At 45.9% G+C, this 18,465-nt stretch overlaps 1 pseudogene; it reads right to left on the bottom strand.

Moving 5' to 3' along the window:
• Nucleotides 1-826: 826 nt before the first annotated feature.
• LOC123158725 (DNA-directed RNA polymerase subunit beta''-like) overlaps nucleotides 827-18,465 on the bottom strand; it is an 89,551-nt pseudogene continuing 71,912 nt past the window's right edge.

The following is an 18,465-nucleotide window of genomic DNA, read 5'->3' as shown; positions in this document are numbered from 1 at the left end:
AGTAGGAATCCCCAAAATGGCACATTCCCGAAGAGCTATATACTCTTTTTGATGATCAAGGATGATCACAATGTCTGGCAATCTCGTCATATATTTGATCCCACCGAGATACCTTTGCAAGGTAGATAATACTCTCTTCAAGATTGCCACATCTCTTTTTGGGAGATGGTGGAATTTTCCCATGTTTTCTTCTACTCTTAAGTCTCTAAATTGAGAGTCTAGTTTTCGTAATCGACCAATTCGTTAACATACCACTGAACCACTTTTTATAACATAATGACAACGAGCCCTTATTGCAGCTGATGCTACTAAATCCCTTGCTCTTTTTTGGTACCCACAATTAAGAAACTTTTTTCCTGACTTGCTGCATCAAAAACTAAATCACAAGCTTCTGATAAAAAACGAGTCGTTCTAGCAAGATTTATAATGTGAGCACCTTTACACTTTACCGAAATGTAAGGGGTCATATTATGATTCCATTTCTTAATACCATGACCAAAATGAACTCCTGCTTCTATCATCTCTTTCAAATTAATGTTCCAATACCTTCTTGTCATTTTTTCCACACTTACTTTTTTTAGTCCTAGCATTCCATTACAGAATTTAGTTCTTTTCAAAGATTAAGAAAGATCCGAAATAACTTGACATAAATAATAATTGTTCTGGGAGAACCTTGTACTAAGATAAGAGTTGGCCATTGATACATGGTATAAACATAACCACCTTAATGAATTAACTGACTTGTTTTACTTATTAAAATAAAAATCTAAAATTTGACTTGTTAGTGTTCTAAGTTCAAAAGTCTAGTAAAGTAAAAAAATATTTTTTATGTATCCTTAAATGATATAGGGTTAAATGTTAAATGGGGGTTCTTATGTCTCAAAAAAATGTTTGTTATGTCAAAATCTGAACAAACTAATTCTGTATGGAGAAACAAAAAATCTCTCATTACCGACACGAATAGATTTTTTTTCGAAATAAAGGTTCTTGTCTTGTGTGAATGATGCACACATCTTTGGAATCCAGTACCAACAGGTATAATCCCCCCCAGAACTACGTTTTCTTTCAAGCCTTTCAACCAATCAATGCGACCTCGTAGGGAAACTTTTGCTAAAACTCGAGAAGTTTCTTGAAAACTTGCATCAGATACGAAACTTTGGGTATTCTGGGAAGCCCTTGTTATTCCCAATAAGATTGCCTGATAATAGATCGATTCATCCAAAGATCGCCCTGCTCGTTCCGCTCGCAATAGTCTGATTAATTCCCCAGGCGAAAAAACATTAGACATTCCATCTTCGGAAACCCGCACTTTTGATGTTACTTGGCGTATAATAATCTCTATATGTCTATTATGGATCTGTACCCCTTGGGATCGATAAACCTTTTGGATTTTATTAACCAAAGAGATACGACTTTGGGCTATGGTTAGCTCAGCTCCAATCAAGAATCCCCAAGGGACCCCAAGAATTCTTGGTATACACTCATTCCAATCCTCAATTCTCCTTTCGAGATTCAGGGATAATGAATCAATTGAATGCGCTTCAAAGATTTGTTCCACTTTTGGAAGACCATGCATTATGTCATTAGATCTCAATTTTTCATATATAAACGTAACTAACCTATCTCCCTTGTAAAGTATTTCTCCATAATGACCATTAACAGTTGCTCCTGTAGTGGACAAATAAGTTTAGCTGCTCTTATAACAAAGGAATTCATATTTACAATGAAAATTTCACCGGATTTTTTATGTGCGATTTAAATAGACATACATTTTCATAAATAAATTGTCCAAGGTGAATTATTGCCAATGTCTCTTCCCAAGAATCATGATGGACAAAGTGACAATTCAAAAGGAATGGATCCAACATTATGTTACTATCAAAATTAGAAATAATTTTATTTTCATTTATTAATTAAAGAGTATTTAAGTTCTTGAAGTACATGGAAGGTTTGTTTTAAATTGTCAATGAACAAATATTTTTTTAACATGATTTTATTATGCGTTAGTAAATAGTAAGATGAAGAAAAATGCGATTGTTGGAGAAATGACACCTACGGGATCACGTGGATCCCTTCTATGGTTTGGCAGGGAAGAGGGGTGCGCAAAGAGCAGATCTAATGATCAACACGATGGATTTTTACCCAGGTTTGGGCCGCCGAGGAGCGTAAAACCCCAGTCCTACTTGAGTGTATATTATGCGTTCTCGAGCTTCGGCTAGCTACTATGCATGCAAGCTGGGCCAGAAAGTCAAAAAAGTCTGAATCCTTCTCCAGTATGCCTTGCGCCTCCTTTTATACGTCCAAGGGGCTGCCACAGTGGCAGACAGGAGGTGTAAAATAGCTATGCTTATCACTAACGTCCTGGGACAAAATGCATTAAATGCGCTGGTTACGTGCCCCCTAGCTTTATCGGTGACGGAAATAGAGCCCGTCCCATCCGTCGCCGCCTCACCCCGCCTTGACACGTATCTAGGCTGACAAGGCATGCAATTCCAGGTTGGCTAGCTAGCCGCTGCGTTGGAGCGGTGGCAGGATCTTCACGAAGATCTGCATGCTATCACGCAGGTGCTTGCCAGGCTGGCAGATCGGTCGCTGCGCTGGAGCGGCGGCGGGGTGGCGGAGCCTTGTCGTGGCCTTGCAAACGTCCCCGGCAAGGATCTTGCCGGTGTCAGAGCTCTCGACTTCAAGGGTGGGGTTCTTGTCAGTGATTCGCAAGCCGTCCCGGCAAGGATCTTGCCGGGGCTTCGCGAGTCGCCCCGGCAAGGAGCTTGCTGGGGCTCCAGCTTGTCTTCTGCTCCCTGGTTACTGGCTTGGACGCCGTCTTCGTTGTCTTGTATTTTGTCCCCTGCTACCCCCATTAGGCCCCGCCACGGGTGCGGCTGCAATTGCTCGTGCACAAGTAAGGGGTACCAAACGGCCCAAACTTTAGTACACCGACAGGAGCCCCCGTGCCTGGGACACACATGAGCGCAAAGCGTCGTTGGGCCAGGCCCAAAAAGGTATGTTGGTACGCATGGCAAGGGTTAAATGATGTAATCTTCTCGTCTGATACACTTCCCCACGATCCACATTGAGTGCGCGACGTAGGGGTTGTGCATGGAACGGTCACAGCACGCTTGCGCCTGCGCAAATGCCTTCACATTGAACGGTAAAGAGGCAGCCTCGCGCCTTCCCCCATAAAAAGAAGAATCTGCAGGGGTGCTGCTCATTTACCCCTTTCACCCATTCCAATCTAGGAAACCGCCATATTCTTTCTTCTTCCTCGAGCCCAATCTAGAGCCTTCTCTCCCACCCGTTGATGCCCCGCCCCCACCACCTTCGGTCCCCCGTCTTCCGCCGGCTGCAATGGCGCCTAGAAACAAGGGCAAAGAAGCGTCCAAGGCGAGCGATCGGGAAGAGGTGCCAGAGAGCGAGCTGGTGAAGATGCGGAAGGAGCACGTCGTCTTCATGCTGACGCTCGACACGTGTGCGCTCAGGGATCGTTACCTGTGCATGTGGGCGAGAGAGACGACGGGTTATCCTGCCACCCATGTCGTCCCTGCTTCTTGCGCCGCTCCCGCTCCAGATAAATTTCCTTTCTTCGTCGATTACCTCTACCGCGGGCTCTGTCCCCCATTCTCAGATTTCTTCAACGACATTATGTATACCTTCGGCCTCCATCTCTTGGACTTCACACTGAATGTCGTGGCGTGTATGGCCATTTTCGCCCACCTCTGCGAGAAGTTCTGCGGGGTGGTTGACGGTGTCCTGGACTAGGGGGTACTCACCACGTCATCTCCCGACCAGCTGGATCGGGCTGAGGACCCCCATGGTGGTTCACTATTGGGCCAGTTCGGACAGCCCATGCCGCATACAAGGAGGATTCTACAAGACTTGGCGCCCAAGACAAGGACTCCTCTAAACCCTAGGCCTACGGTGCATATATAAACAGATGCCAGGCTAGTCAATAGACGATATCATATTCATTACAACAATCTCGTGGTAGATACATGTACTCTGCACTACACCCATATGAATACAATCAAAAGCAGCATGTAGGGTATTATCTCATCAAGAGAGCCCGAAGCTGGGTAAAACCCCGTGTACATGTTACCATCGCTCCAAGACGCCTAGCTTAGGATCCATACTACGAGATACGTCGGATATTGAACCAACATTGGTGCTTTCATTGAGAGCCTGCTGGCGGTCGCCACGGGGCGATGGGAATTCAGATCGTCTCCGGCGCGATCTACGCATCGTAGCCGAGCTTTATGGTCGATGTCGGCATCTTTTGTCGCCGGCTCGACTGGTCACCTTGGCTTAACCAAGGACTGTGCCCTACCTCCAATCATCATGTTCGAACGAGGGACTTTGTCAACATCAACTCCGATCTCTATCACGATCATGGAAGAATCATCCATGGAGCTCGGGGGCTCAACGTCAACATTGCCCTCGGGCGACCGTGCTGTTTTTTCCGAACAGCAAACTTGTATCCGCTGCCACCACCTCCTCGAGCATCGCTTTGACGATTCCTTCGGTGGAATTGTGCGGAATTAAGTGTACAACAACCATGCCAAATTTCGTCGAGTTCCGATGGAGGAATCTCCGGCAATCTATGATATACCGGAGCCCCGTCAAATCCGGATGGGAATCTGGACGAGTTTAGGGCACGGTCTCCAGAGCCTAGCTCGGAGGTCCTTTGGAAGATCGAACTGTTCATCTGCTGTGGAATTCCCATGTCTACCACCCCTGCAAATTTCAGCTCGATCCGACAGTTCAAACTCCGGGAACCTTCCGATGAGTGGACCAATTTTTGGATCTGTTTTTTGTGCGAATACGAATCAGGCCCGAGTTCATGTTTCTTCATGAACGGAATATTGGACAACCCTTTTGAAGGAATTTTTTTCTAGGGTATTGCGCGTTGTTTTTAAACACGTACTCATAAAATTTTAAGCCTCCACCGAGGTAATCTTCACCATCACGCTGGTGTCAAACCATGTAACACCCACGATGCGACTATATCTCCCACGTGTCGAGGCACGACTTAGAGGCATAACCACATTGTAGGTTTTGTCGCAAGAAGGGTCATCTTCACACAATCCCATGTAATGAACAAGAATGGGATAAAGAGAGTGGGCTTACAATCGCCACTTCACACAATACTTAAATAAATCATACATCAATCAGAGTACACACATAGACCGACTACGGTCAAAGCCAAAAGAATAAAGATAGCCCAACTGCTAGATCCCCGATCGTCCCAACTGGGCTCCACTACTGATCAACAGGAAACGAAACATAGTAACGACCAAGGTCCTCGTCGAACTCCCACATGAGCTCGGTTGCATCACCTGCACTGGTATCGTCGGCACCTGCAACTGTTTTGGAAGTATCTGTGAGTCGCGAGGACTCAGCAATCTCACACCTGCGAGATCAAGACTATTTAAGCTTATGGGTAGGAGAAGGTAGTGAGGTGGAGCTGTAGCAAGCACTAAGCATATATGGTGGCTAACATACGCAAATAAGAGCGAGAAGAGAAGCAACGGAATGGTCATCAACTAGTAATGATCAAGAAGTGATCTTGAACTCCTACTTACGTCAAACATAACCCAAAAGACGTGTTCTCTTATCGGACTCCGCCGAAAAGAGACCATCATGGCTACACACGCGGTTGATGCGGTTTAATTAAGTCCAGTGTCAAGTTCTCTACAACCGGACATTAACAAATTCCCATCTGCCATATAACCGCGGGCACGGCTCTCGAAAGTTTATACCCTCCAGGGGTGTCCCAACTTAGCCCATTATAAGCTCTCACGGTCAATGAAGGATATTCCTTCTCCCAAGAAGACCCGACCAGTCTCGGAATCCCGGTTTACAAGACATTTCGACAATGGTAAAACAAGACCAGCAAAGCCGTCCGATGTGTCGACAATCCCGATAGGAGTCGCACGTACCTCGTTCTCAGGACACACCGGATGAACACTACATACAACTAAAACCAGCCCTCAAGTTTCCCCAAGGTGGCGCTGCAAGTGGCTCTAGTTTGGACCAACACTCCGAGGCGCACTAGCCCGGGGGGTAAAATAAGCTGACCCTTGAGTCTGCAGAACCCAAGGGGAAAAGGCTTAGGTGGCAAATGTTAAAACCAAGGTTGGGCCTTGCTGGAGGAGTTTTATTCAAGGCGAACTGTCAAGGGGGTCCCATAAATCACCCAACCGCGTAAGGAACGCAAAATTAGGGAACATAACACCGGTATGACGGAAACTAGGGCGGCAAAAGTGGAACAAAACACCAGGCATAAGGCCGAGCCTTCCACCCTTTACCAAGTATATAGATGCATTAATTAAATAAGAGATATTGTGATATCCCAAAATATCCATGTTCAACCATGGAACAAACTTCATCTTCACCTGCAACTAGCAATGCTATAAGAGGGGCTGAGCAAAAGCGGTAACATAGCCAAACAACGGTTTGCCGGGAAAGGTGGGTTAGAGGCTTGACATGGCAATATGGGAGGCATGATATAGCAAGTGGTAGGTAGCGCGGCATAGCAATAGAGCGAACAACTAGCAAGCAAATATAGAAGTGATTTTGAGGGTATGGTCATCTTGCCTGAGATCCCGCTAGGAAGAAGAACGAGTCCATGAAATAGAGAAATGGGCGTAGTCGAACGAATCCTCACAACTCCGGAACGAAACCGAAGCTAGCGAGAGAAGCAACCCGGAAAGAAACAAACAACATAGTAAACAACCATCACATGAACATGGCACGATGCACAATCAAGTATGATGCATGTCTGGTTTAATGTGGCATGGGATGGCAAAGTGCACAAACAATACTACAAATTAAGTGGAGCTCAATATGCAACTCGTTGCATATTGACGAAACACCACATACGATTATTTAGTTCTCTCTCGGTTATGTACCCAACAATATTATATGTTGTTAAACAGCAAAATAAAGTGCACCATGTTAAACTAGGCATTTTTCTACCCCATTTACATATAAAGTTTATTAAATTTGGAGCGACGGTTATTTAGTTATGAAATAAATCATTTTAACATGGCATTTAAGAAAATTAATGCAAACAGCAATTTAAACATTTTAAACATGGATGAAAGTGGTATACTATGAAACTAGATGAAAATCTAAGCATTTTGCATATATAAAACATTTTAAACCGATGCACGGTTGTGGAGTTATTAAATGCATGAACATGAGGGTGCAATCTGTAAACATGCAGTTTTCTGGATAAAACACAAAATCTTTCGGCAGAAAAAAAAACAGTGAACGGGCCAAAACTGGCCGGCCTATCAGGAACAGGAGCGGGGGGGGGGGGGGGGCAGCTCACCACGGGCCAAGGCCCAGTCGGTGGAAGAGGCAGGGCAGGCTGGATCTAACTTGGGCCGGCTTGAGCTGGCCTTGGAGGCCGAAGGGGAAGCAGGCAGGGCGGGGTCAACACGAGGGTCAACGAGCAGAGGATCTTGCGGCTGGGCGCGTGCATCCTCTCCTACTCGATGTAGATACTGAAGCCGACCGCGGTGGCTTCAGGTGAGACAGGGGAAGACAGCGGCGGCGCGGGACGCAGCCGACGTGAGGTCCAGGACGGCAGCAGGCGGTGGATTCGGGCGGCGGCTACGCGACGCGCTCCTGTAGGACACGGGCGCGAGAAAGGGTCAGGGAGGAAGAGGGGAAAAGAGAAGGAGGAGCAGGGGCACACGGCGACCTGCGGGGCTTCACCGGCGACTGGGCTCGCCGGCTGAGCGACCAGAGGCGGGCAAGGCGTTGAGGACGACTCGCAGCGGCGGCTCTTCTCGTTGCAGGGGAAGCAGATGGCAGCGGCAGGGACTTGGCAAAGGCGTGGCAGTAGGGACTTGGCGCAGGTCTTGGGGCTCCGGCGAGCTGAGGAGGTCCGGCAACGACGGGGATGGCCGGGACCCAACGGATCAGAGGCCAGGGCGGCTTCGGATGGAGACGAGAGGGGCAGCGCTTGAAGCTTCGGCCATGGCTCCTGTGAAGGTTCACAGAGAGGGAGAGAACTGCGTGAGGGAGAAAAACAGATGGAGGAAGGAGAAATAAGGGGAGGCGTGGTCTGGCCTGACGGAGGTGGTCGGAGGCTGCGGCGGTGGTTGGTTGGGTGGAGAAAACGATGAGGATTTTTGGATCGGGAGGAGATCCCGAGGTGGGAGACGATCAGGTGGAGTGTGGTGGCGGCTAGGAGGACAAGGCAGAGGATTTCTAGGGTTATCCAAAATGGACTAGGAATTGACTATATATATGGAAAGGAGGGAAGTTTGGATCTTCTGATTGAAATCTGACGTTCGAGAATAAATAGGCTACGGAGTCCAATAAATAAAACAATGATATCTTAGGGATACTTGGAGATGATCTGGATCCATCGGTAACGACAGCCGTGTTCGGGTTCGGGGAAGTTTCGGAAGCGCACACGAGGGGGGTCTGTGCACTATACAGAGAGACTCCGGTTTAGGCAAGAGGGAAACGAAGAACAAGGTTGGTCTCGGAGCGGTCAACAAAAGCAAGGGGGACGCGGCCACAACGAGCAGATGCGAGTTTTAAAAACAATGAAGACAAAGAGTGCCGATGCAATGCGGATGATGCCATGATGAAATGCAACAAACAAAATAAAACACACGACGGCAACGAAGAACATTGAAGGCTTCTGAAGCGTCGGTCTCGGGGCGTTACAACACTCCACCACTACAAGAGGATCTCGTCCCGAGATCTAGGATGGCACCGGAGAAAAGCGGAAGAGGAAGAGGTAAAACAAAGTTGCTTCTTCGACAAACGAGTGAAACCAAAGAACCTTGAGAGGTCGCAAAGCTTGAAGAAATGACACGACGGAGGTGAACAAAATTTAAAACACTCTGTTTAGAAAGAGGAACAAGGAACATTGCGAGAACCTTTGTAGGTTAAAGAATATGGAACAAGAGACGGATCAAAAGAAATATGAAAGCACACCGGTAGAAAAGAGAAACAAGGAACTCCATGTGAACCTTGGAGTTTGCCAAGCTATGAATGACGAGAACAATGGACGAGAAGTACATGCAAGCACTCCGGTTGAAACGAGATGTACAAGGAACGATAAGGATCAATTATGATAACGCTCCGGTTGGAAAATGGAAGGGATAGAATATGAACTTGGCAAAATGAAAGCACTTGGATGAGACTTCGGTTAAAATTAGATAGAGAAGGAATAAGATTGATATAATTTGGGCAGCATTCCGACTGACAGAAGAAGGAAAACTTTATAAGATGAAAAGAACTTGAAGAGATGACACAACACTCCGGTTAAATGGTAAGCATGAAAAGAACACGATCCTCACAAATCGAGATGATGAGTGAAGATAGCAACATCACCATGCCTCCGGAAGAAAATATAAGATAGATCATTGGAATAAAGGAATGGAGAAGAAAATGCCAACTTCTGCCACAAATGATCTTGGAAAGCACCCTTCCAAGAAGGTTAGAACGGAGTTGTTGGAAAAACCAACTACGAAACGAATAAGCTTGTAGTGGGCTTATAGAAAACTTCTCAAGATAGAGGCGAAATTCTGCCACTACGGAAACAGTTGATTGGATTGAGATCAACAAGGAGAAGAAAACTTCTTCACCAAGATGAGAAGGAGAAAATTTGATCATTGATAAACACCACAAATAGCTACATTCCTTAGGGAAGGCTATAGGTGAAATATAACCCAATACAACTCCAACAAAAAGATTGATTGGTTGGAAAGATCTCTTGAACGAAGATAAAATGATGGATTTAAATATGTCACTCTTGAAAACTTTGTGAATCATGAACCCGAAGGGAAATTATCCAGAATGACATAGCACCACCTCAAAAGATAAGGTAGAAAGAATTGCACTTCGGAATGCGAGATGAAGAATGCTTGAACTCCTCAAGACAACCATGTGTTGAGCACCATGTTTATTTTAGAGTATAGCTTGACGGATCTTGACTCCGAGAGAAATCTTGAAGAACAATTGAAGAATGAAAGGAATCCTTGATGAGCCACCATGTTGATCCTCCATGAAGAACTCCGATAATAAAAGAATGATCAAACGAAAGGGAAAATTGAAAAGAACTCCAGGAGAAGCCTTGCAATGATTAGATGAAGCTTTGAAATGATATAATTGAAATAACTTGGAGCTCCGTAAAGAAAAATAAACAAATGAAATCAAGAATATCGATGAACCTCCGGAATAAGGAATTGAATTTACTCGATGAAACAAGAATAAGAATTACTTTATGCTCATCCTTCACCAATTACATTGATGACAAGCAATGGATTTGGCATACTACTTATTCTCGTAGAAAGGATTAAGATAGATATGGTGCAAACTTGGGAAGGTCTTCTACAAACCACCGGTAGGATTGGAAAGAACGAATGAATCTATATGATAACGAAGGAAGAGAACTCTTGAACGAACCAGCGTAAGAATTGAAAATGAACGACGAAAAGATAAAGAAACACCGGGAAGAATTAGAAAATGAACGAAGATACTTGAGAGAATTTAGATACAAGTGAACGAAGAGATCACGAGCTGATTACAGAATACTTGAACGATGCACCAGAATAATATGGAGATGACCGAAGAGATATCAATTTAAAATAATTGGAGAACGAGGCTGAAAACTTAGAACGAAGAAATCTTCTGAAATGATGGCCTTTGGATGATCAAGAAGCGAAAACAACTCATGAAATGCTCCGGATGGGTATGAAAAGAATTCTCACAATCAAAAAACAATTATGAGAGGTTGGCATAAGCTAGAACTATGAATCTTCAAGAGAACGGTCCAAGATTTAGGAGAAATTCTTCTTCGGTCCTCAAATGTTGAGAATGATGTTGAGAACCACCATGAATTGTTGAGGCACTCCGGAGTGAAAAATTGGAAAGGTTGAACCGACGATGAAAAGAATTTGAAAGATCTTGGAGAAAGACATCTGACTGATGATAACCCATTCTTACGTCAAACTTTGAAAGGAATTTTAGAAGCTCCGGGAAAATTAGAAGAGTCAGGTAAGATCCTGGGAAAAGACCTAGGGGTTAGGACCCACTCAAAAGAAACACCATTGGAATGATTTAAAAGAAAGATTGCGCCGGCCGAATTAAATGGCTCAAAAGAGATAACAACCTCGAGATAGCTTGAACGGATTGGGAATGGAAATGTGAATCTTCTGAGATATCTTGTACACTTCGGAACCAATGAAAATAGTGAGAGGTGAATGATTGAGAGGTGCACCGGTATGAGAAAGCATTGAAGCGAGGAAAGGAATATGATCAACACTGAAAGCTTGAATTGAATCCACCGGAGAAGAAATAACAACGAAGGATGATGAACTTGAAGCTTCGTTAGTATCTTCATGGGAAATCACCGGATAAGAACATTGATTGAAAAGAATGAAGGGACTTCGCATCAATAAAATGATACTTGATTAAGAAATCTGAATCCTTGAATAAAAGGGTGGGAGGGCGGGAAAAACAAAGGCAACTTGGGACGGATGAAACAAACACCGTTGAGAAACTTAGAATTGACCTTGCGGATGGGGAGAATGATGGGATCATCTTGAAGAGAAGTGCACCGGTTAGAAATAGAATTGGGATGGCACTCTTGATGACCAAGAAGGATTAACACTCCCATAGAAATATGAGAACACCGTTTAGGGAAGGTATGGATCAACACTTGACAATGAAGCAACTCGAATACCACAACTCAAGACAAAACAAAGGATTGGCTTGCAAAATAAGCCAGAAACAAACATATGATAGATCCCATATCGTATCATGTGTCTGTTGGAAAGATATCCTACGAGATACTTGAATTCCCACTTATAAACTCCCGAAACTTTCTGGTTATGCAATCTGGTGTTGGGGATACAGGGGACACAAAATATATCACCCAAACTAACAATACCTAGATCCAGCTATATCCATCCTTCAACACATAACCAAGAAACCTTCGGAAATCGTTTACCTCAACCTTCGAAAAGCATCCGTTATACGAGTTATGGCAATACTCCCGAACTCCCGCCCGAGTACTGGGTGGCGTCGAGGTGATCTCACCAACAACTACATAAAAGAGATTTCCGATGTCGGCGAAACTCAGGTATTCCAGAACTGCAACGATAAAATTGTGACGACAACACCTCGGAGCTCAACTCCCCTGGACACTGCCACAAACCCTAAATGTCAGCAGGCACCAAGAACAATGTTCTCGTCACAAAACCATCGGAATGATTCCAAGATACCCGCGTGATCCTAAAATTTTTTAGTGAAATTTGAGGAGAGAAAAGTCAAAACATCTACGTCAGGAGGCCTCACCAGAGCGACGAAGGGACTGAGGAATAAAAAGAATCCTACTCTCCGATATAAATAATCCTAAGACTCAAAACATTTTTGTTCTAGACTCAACAACGCCAGCGATTGGATCAAGCAGGGGGCTCCTAAGTCGGGGATGGCTCTGATTACCAACTTGTAACACCCATGATGTGACTATATCTCCCACATGTCGAGGCACGACTTAGAGGCATAACCGCATTGTAGGTTTTGTCGCAAGAAGGGTCATCTTCACACTATCCCATGTAATGAACAAGAATGGGATAAAGAGAGTTGGCTTACAATCGCCACTTCACACGATACTTAAATAAATCATACATCAATTAGATTACACACATAGACCGACTACGGTCAAACCCAAAAGAAAGAAGATAACCCAACTACTAGATCCCCGATCGTCCCAACTGGGCTCCACTACTGATCAATTGGAAACGAAACATAGTAACGACCAAGGTCCTCGTCGAACTCCCACTTGAGCTCGGTTGCATCACCTGCACTCGTATCGTCGGCACCTGCAACTCTTTCGGAAGTATCTGTGAGTCGCGAGGACTCAGCAATCTCACACCCGCGAGATCAAGACTATTTAAGCTTATGGGTAGAAGAAGGTAGTGAGGTGGAGCTACAGCAAGCACTAAGCATATATGGTGGCTAACATACGCAAATAAGAGCGAGAAGGGGAGCAACGGAACGGTCGTCAACTAGTAATGATCAAGAAGTGATCCTGAACTCCTACTTAAGTCAAACATAACCCAAAAGCTGTGTTCTCTTCTCGGACTCCGCCGAAAAGAGACCATCACGGCTACACACGCGGTTGATGCGTTTTAATTAAGTCGAGTGTCAATTTCTCTACAACCGGACGTTAACAAATTCCCATCTGCCATATAACCGCGGGCACGGCTCTCGAAAGTTTATACCCTGCAGGGGTGTCCCAACTTAGCCCATTATAAGCTCTCGCGGTCAATGAAGGATATTCCTTCTCCCGGGAAGACCCGATCAGTCTCGGAATCCCGGTTTACAAGACATTTCGACAATGGTAAAACAAGACCAGCAAAGCCGCCCGATGTGTCGACAATCCCGATAGGAGTCGCACGTACCTCTTTCTCAGGAGACACCGGATGAACACTACGTACAACTAAAACCAGCCCTTAAGTTTCCCCGAGGTGGCGCTGCAAGTGGCTCTAGTTTGGACCAACACTCCGAGGAGCACTGGCCCGGGGGGTAAAATAAGCTGACCCTTGAGTCTGCAGAACCCAAGGGAAAAAGGCTTAGGTGGCAAATGTTAAAACCAAGGTTGGGCCTTGCTGGAGGAGTTTTATTCAAGGCGAACTGTCAAGGGGGTCCCATAAATCACCCAACCGCGTAAGGAACGCAAAATTAGGGAACATAACACCGGTATGACGGAAACTAGGGCTTCAAAAGTTGAACAAAACAGCAGGCATAAGGCCGAGCCTTCCACCCTTTACCAAGTATATAGATGCATTAATTAAATAAGAGATATTGTGATATCCCAACATATCCATGTTCCAATATGGAACAAACTTCATCTTCACCTGCAACTAGCAACACTATAAGAGGGGCTGAGCAAAAGCGGTAACATGGCCAAACAACGGTTTGCCGGGAAAGGTGGGTTAGAGGCTTGACATGGCAATATGGGAGGCATGATATAGCAAGTGGTAGGTAGCGCGGCATAGCAATAGAGCGAACAACTAGCAAGCAAAGATAGAAGTGATTTCGAGGGTATGGTCATCTTGCCTGAGATCCCGCTAGGAAGAAGAACGAGACCATGAAGAAGACAAACGGACGTAGTCGAACGAATCCTCACAACTCCGGAACGAAACCGAAGCTAGCAAGAGAAGCAACCCGGAAAGAAACAAACAACATAGTAAACAACCATCACACGAACATGGCATGATGCACAACCAAGTATGATGCATGTCCGGTTTAATGTGGCATGGGATGGCAAAGTGCACAAACAATACTACAAGTTAAGTGGAGCTCAATATGCAACTCGTTGCATATTGACGAAACACCACATACGATTATTTAATTCTCTCTCGGTTATGTACCCAACAATATTGAATGTTGTTAAACAGCAAAATAAAGTGCACCATGTTAAACTAGGCATTTTTCTACCCCATTTACATATAAAGTTTATTAAATTTTGAGCTACGGTTATTTAGTTATGAAATAAATCATTTTAACATGGCATTTAAGAAATTAATGCAAACAGCAATTTAAACATTTTCAACATGGATGAAAGTGGTATACTATGAAACTAGATGAAAATCTAAGCATTTTGCATATATAAAACATTTTAAACCGATGCACGGTTGTGGAGTTATTAAATGCATGAACATGAGGGTGCAATCTGTAAACATGCAGTTTTCTGGATAAAACACAAAATCGTTCGGCAGAAAAAATAGTGAACGGGCCGAAACTGGCCGGCCTATCAAGAACAGGAGCTGTGGGGGAGCTCACCATGAGCCAAGGCCCAGTCGGTGGAAGAGGCAGGGCAGGCTGGATCTGACTTGGGCCAGCTAGAGCTGGCCTTGGAGGCCGAAGGGGAAGTAGGCAGGGCGCGGTCAACGCGAGGGTCAACGAGCAGAGGATCTGGCGGCTGGGCGCGTGCGTCCTCTCCTGCTCGATGCAGAGACTGAAGCCGACCGCGGTGGCTTCAGTTGAGACAGGGGAAGACAGCGGCGGCGCGGGATGCAGCCGACGTGAGGTCCAGGACGGCAGCAGGCGGTCGATTCGGGCGGCGGCAACGCGACGCGTTGCTGCAGGACACGGGCGCGAGAAAGGGTCAGGGAGGAAGAGGGGAAAAGAGCAGGAGGAGCAGGGGCACACGGCGACCTGCGGGGCTTCACCGGCGACTGGGCTCGCCGGCTAAGCGACTGGAGGCGGGCAAGGCGTTGAGGACGACTCGCAGCGGCGGCTTGTGCGGGACTCCGGCGAGGAGGAGGTCGAGGCGGCGGCGGCTCTTCTCGTTGCAGGGGAAGCAGATGGCAGTGGCAGGGACTTGGCGAAGGCGCGGCAGCAGGGACTTGGCGCGGGTCTTGGGGCTCCGGCGAGCTGAGGAGGTCCGGCAACGACGGGGATGGCCGGGACCCAACGGATCCGAGGCCAGGGCGGCTTCGGATGGAGACGAGACGAGCAGCGCTTGAAGCTTCGGCCATGGCTCCTCTGAATGTTCAGAAAGAGGGAGAGAACTGCGTGAGGGAGAAAAATAGATGGAGGAAGGAGAAATATGGGGAGGCGTGGTCTGGCCTGACGGAGGTGGTCGGAGGCTGCGGTGGTGGTTGGTTGGGTGGAGAAAACGATGAGGATTCACTACAGGAAACAGCTACTTTGCCGTCTACCACGGCGGACGGCAAAGGCTCGAAAGGCGGACGGCAAAAGGCTCCGGCAAAGAAGGCTACGGTAAACAGCTGCTTTGCCGTCTGCTTCCTGGCGGCGGACGGCAAAGGCTCTTTGCCGGGTGCGGCGGACGGCAAAGAGGGCCGACGGCAATAATTGTGCTGTCAGTCCGTTAAGTGGCTAACGGCAGACCTTTGCCGTCCGCCGCTGACGGCAAAATTTCTCTGGTCTTTGCCGTCTGCCGTATGATGTCATCTACACGTCACTAGATGGCAGGTTCTTTGCCGTCTGCCACAGATGGCAAAGTGCAGGTTCTTTGCCGTCTGCCACAGATGGCAAAGTCTTTGCCGTCTGCCACTGTAGGCAAACTGACCAAATGGGTCAGCTCCCAGGAAGCACAGTTGGCTGCCACGTGGCTTCTTTGCCGTCCGTGGCAAACGGCAAAGAGCCTGCATATTGGCTGTTTTTTCTGTTTCTTATTAAATCCCACAATTTGCACAGAAAATATATATGACATATATAGATATATTTCCATATCACATATCCAGCACATAAGTTTCATATCACATATCACATCAGTTTCATCCATACACATTGTTCATACATAAGCAAGTTCCATCCATATATATATTACAATGCAAAGTATGATCAAGATAGCAAGTTCCATCATAGCAAGCTAGATACAATGCAAAGTTTCATCAAAGGAAAAGCAAGCACTCCATCATAGCAAGCTAGCTTCCATGAAGTGAATGAAATCTGCAAAATGGTAAATAAGAAAGTTAGAAATAGGTGACTAGAACAAGAAGAAGACTAGAACAAGAAGTATAAACTGGATCATTTATAAGCTAACCTAGGAGCTACTCAGGTAAATTGGGTCATTTTAGAGCTAACTTGGATAAACTGGATCATTTATAAGCTAACCTAGGTAAGATGGGTCATTTTGGAGCTAACCTAGGTGAAATGGGTCATTTTGGAGCTAACCTAGGTGAAATGGGTCATTTTAAAGCTAACGTAGGTAAAATGGATCATTTAGGAGCTAATCTACGTAAAATGGGTCATTTTAGAGCTAATTTAGTTGAAATGGATCTTCTTGAGCTAACTTAGGTGAAATGGATCATTTATGAGCTAATTTAGGTGAAATGGATCGTTTTTTAGCTCACTTAGGTCAAATGGATCGTTTATGAGCTAAATTAGTTGAAATGGATCGTTTATGAGATAACCTAGGTAAGATGGGTCATTTTGGAGTTAACGTAGGTGAAATGGGCCATTTTAAAGCTAACGTAGGTAAAATGGATCATTTAGGAGCTAATCTAGGTAAAATGGGTCATTTTTTAGCTAACTTGGATGAACTGCATCATTTATAAGCTAACCTAGGTAAAATGGGTCATTTTGGAGGAAAATAAGCTAACTCTAGGTCATTATGGTAAGCATATTGGAGGAAATAAAGCTAAGTCTAGGTCTTTATGCATTTGTTAAGCAAAACACTAGAGAAACTTACCGTGATCAGGGAGGTGTAGGAGCGGGGTGGCTAGTGCCGCTACCTGGAGAAGGATCGTGCGATGCGTTTCTGGAGTTAAGCTGCACCAAAGATCATTTCCAATGTCTCGTTAGCATTACGACACTCAAATGTTAAGACTACCAAGTAATGTCCATTCAAACTAAACTCACCGTGCTCCCAGGAGCAATCACTGGCATCGGCGGAGCGGGCTGACCGGACTTCTCGCACACAGACTGCACATTTGGTTTTCAGAACAGAGTCATACTAGTTAGTAATGAGACTCAAATGTTAAGACTAGCAAGTAATCTGCAGAAGAAACTTACCACAAGGAGCTCGTACATGGCCCTTGCCTGCATGTCATTCCATGCCCTCTCCTCCTCCATCATCTTTCTCGTCCTCTCCTCCATCTCCCGCTGCCTCTCCGCCGCCTCCGCCAGAAGTTTCTCCGTTCTATCTCTCTCAGTCAAGATAACTGAGTACGTATCACTAACCTTGATGGCGAGTTGCACTGGCCGTTCACGAGGCCTTATCTCAGGAGCGGAGCTCGACTGGCGCGCCTTGATCTCCGGGAGAGTGCTAGGACAACGGATAAGTCCATCTCCAATGGCTATGGAGCCATGGGATCTCCCGCCACCAGATATCATCACCAGCTCTGGATCAATGGGACCCTGGCTCGGGTTAAAGTCCTCCCCTTTCCTCGCCTTCCCCTCATCTCTATATCTCACGAGCTTGTTGTGGGAGGAGATGTTGGTGAAGTTGTTTGCATCATCGAGGTCAGACTGAGAGAAAGCCTTGACTTTCTTGAAAGAGCTAGTATGGGCCATGGCATACAGGTCGTACACCTCTGGCACCTTATCCGCCTTATTGTGGCGTGCCTGAAAGAGAGAAACAATGAAAATTAGTAATTAAAGGGCTCAAGCTAGCATGATGAATGAATTGCATGAATCATGAAGCAAACCACATACCCAGTTGCGCCCGAACTGATATAAGTTGGAGCTGCCTTGATGGTGTGGCACACCTTCCATTTGGGCACGTTTGTCCTTGGCCTGGTTGTGGAGGGCTAGCCATTCTTGTGAGCACCACTCATCGACCAAGACCTCCCAACAATCCATCCGATCCGCACACCATCTCAGAGGCGCCTAAGTTAGCAAATAGAAAATTGAGCGCTACGGCTAAGAATTACTAAATGAAGGAACTTAAGTAGAAGGCCTTAAGAATTACCTTCATGTACTGCTCCTTACTCAGGAACTTATCGCGGCACGCCGGCTTGG

The sequence above is a fragment of the Triticum aestivum genome, chromosome 1D, assembly GCF_018294505.1.
Source record: "Triticum aestivum cultivar Chinese Spring chromosome 1D, IWGSC CS RefSeq v2.1, whole genome shotgun sequence".
NCBI classification, from domain to species: domain Eukaryota; kingdom Viridiplantae; phylum Streptophyta; class Magnoliopsida; order Poales; family Poaceae; genus Triticum; species Triticum aestivum.
Note: the sequence above shows the minus strand (reverse complement) of the source record. Positions and strands in the feature narration are given on the sequence as shown.